This window comes from Zerene cesonia, chromosome 17, assembly GCF_012273895.1.
Source record: "Zerene cesonia ecotype Mississippi chromosome 17, Zerene_cesonia_1.1, whole genome shotgun sequence".
Taxonomy (NCBI): domain Eukaryota; kingdom Metazoa; phylum Arthropoda; class Insecta; order Lepidoptera; family Pieridae; genus Zerene; species Zerene cesonia.
The window spans coordinates 1,699,585-1,702,369 of NC_052118.1; the positions used below are offsets into that span (position 1 = coordinate 1,699,585).

At 31.3% G+C, this 2,785-nt stretch overlaps 1 non-coding gene across 1 annotated transcript; it reads left to right on the plus strand.

Moving 5' to 3' along the window:
• Positions 1–691: 691 nt before the first annotated feature.
• Positions 692–763, plus strand: Trnac-gca. The gene has a single exon. It is a non-coding gene; the product is annotated as a tRNA-Cys (tRNA).
• Positions 764–2,785: the final 2,022 nt, after the last annotated feature.

Below are 2,785 nucleotides of genomic sequence, written 5' to 3' on the forward strand. Positions count from 1 at the left end.
ATCTTTAACAAATTTATTCAAGCCCGCTCAAGATGTTTTGTTTGGTCGAAATAGTCAATAAAAAGTGATAAAGGGTTTCGGAAATTAGTATTGGGCGGCGGGTTGGATCTGTGAAGCGAAAGCTTCTCTTTAAGTATGATTTTATTTGTTACATCAGAGTAGTCAATAATATTGGTAAGCTGCGATTTCATACGAATGCTGTGTGTGGTACCTTACCCCGGGCTGGTCCAATTTCGTGCTCCCAATATATGGACTCCGAATAGTATACTCTCTTATTGAAATTCATATCATGAAAAATATATAAAACGATAAAATATATATTGCAATAATCATAATTTGATAAAAAAACACAATGTTTATTAAAATTCAATTAACTACATTATTTTTTTTTTTAGAAGCCTTGCGAAGCTAGGTCAATTGGTGTTTTACAGTAAATAATAATTTATTCCATACATAATACAAAAGAACCACAAACACCACTGTTACTCAAGAACAGCTGAACGGATTTCAATGATTCTTTGGATTCAATAATAACTGTTAAAAATAAAAAAAGCTAAGGCCTACAGGGCGAGCTGCTGGTATTCATGTGTATATTACATCTATTCGTATAATCTCAATCAAACATTTCTGTAATTTGTAAAATGTATCTATATACAGATTAGGTTCAAAAAAATATATTACATCGTCATCAGGGGATATAGCTCAGTGGTAGAGCATTCGACTGCAGATCGAGAGGTCCCCGGTTCAAACCCGGGTGTCCCCTAGCAACACACTTTTTTCTATCCTGTACAATTTTATTTTTTAATCTTATAAAAGTTACGTTGTTTTAAATCTATTTGTTAACGAATCCATTCATATTTTTATTTGAATTTTATCCAATTCTTTTTCAATGTATTTGTTTTTCGATTTTCACCATATTCGTTGGCGAATGTAATATATAAATTTTGCAATTATCTATTTCATTTACGTCTTTACAATATCAAATCTGTAATATATTTAGTGCACAGAAATGGTCTTGTTACTGTTTTATAGTACGTGTACATAAATACATACAATTAAATTTAAATCGTAAAGTATACAACAACTTTTGTTCTTATCGATAAATAACGTTTTCTTTCATAATATAAAATCTTCAAGTCATTTATAACCTTAAAAAAATTACAAAATATATATATTCTATTTATTCGACAATATTTACATATCGTAGCGTTAGTAATTGCACGTTATTCGCTTCAGTAATGCGAGAAATACTAATTTATAAGCCAATCACTAGGTACGAATTTGTATATCGTTTGAAAATATTTGAAGCTGAAATTTATATGGACTAGTTCCATAATTGCTGTTATCCAATTTATTTTCGAAAAGCAATTAGGTATTTCTTTATTATTTCACCATCCTCCGATAATCACACTAATCACACTAATATTATAAATGTGAAATTTTTTTTGTTGTTAGATATTTGTCCGTCAATCACGCTGAAACTACTGTAAGGATTTTGATGAAATTTGATTTACAGACAGGGTTGAGCTGAGTTGGGTAATGACAAAATTAATTCATCTGCGTAAAATGAAGCCAATGTCATTGCAAAAATAAAAATCGTTAAATGAAAAAAACTGCGTGAAAGTCGCTGTAGAATTAGTATCAGGTTCGTTCACAGCAAAAGATACACACAACAAAAACATAAAAATCAGAAATGAGACTACTCTAGAAAAAACCAAATCATGTGAGGAAACACCTTTTATTTATCTGTTCTAATAATATAAAGATAAAGTTTGTTTTTGTATTTAACTTATTTAACAAATTCTTTATCCTTGGATACATACATACATGGTCCAAGGGCGAAGCCGTGGGGGACCACTAGTACAATTTTAATCCTCGTAACATGTTTGTAAGAATATATGGGTGTTACTTCTGCATGCGAAAACTACTGATCGGTTTTAAGGATATTTCGCAGTAACGAATCACCAGATACCGGGCGGCTAACTAGTATGTAAAAAATAATATATTATAATTTTTTTTTTATCATTCTTTTCATTGTATTTTAGGAAGGATATAAAACAGCACAGCTCTAACGATTTATAATTGTAATAAACATAAAAACAAGATAATGTTTTATTAATTTTCATAATTCAAGATATATTATTGTAATTTTCCGTTCGGCCTCCCGGCATTAAACATTAGGGTAATTTTCCCGGTATTATGTAAAATGCATTAGGGAAATTTTATGCAAATCACTTTTATGGCAATATTCTCAAGTAACCCTTTTAATTTTAAAAGGGACCTCTCACCAAGCACACTTCGGGTGACTTCTGAACTCTTAGTTTTTAATAGGATTTTTTAATGTGAAAAGTATGATTTGTAAATAATGTTATTACAGTTTCCACCTATATAATTTAGAGATTTTATGTATTATTATAGCAAGTTTTTAATGTTAGTGTGGGTAATCGAGCTGGTTTTGCCCAAAGACAATCGATCACCATCGCCCAGAAGTAGGGCCTCTCCAATACGTTGCCCGCTTTTAAGGGGTCTAACATAAAGAAAGGACTGACGATGGTAATAAAATAATGAACTAAGAAGAGTGAAGAAAAGGGTAAGGGAAATCATAGTAGAAATACAAGCATTTACATACCAACATTTCCCGCCGATCTTTATCTGCGGCAGTGTGGCTCTTTCCCCGGTGCGAGATGGCCGAATTCGTGCAGAAGCGTGCTCGACACATAGAGACATTATAGTCTAAATCAAACAAATATAGCCATATACGTACATGATTATATTTTGAATATTA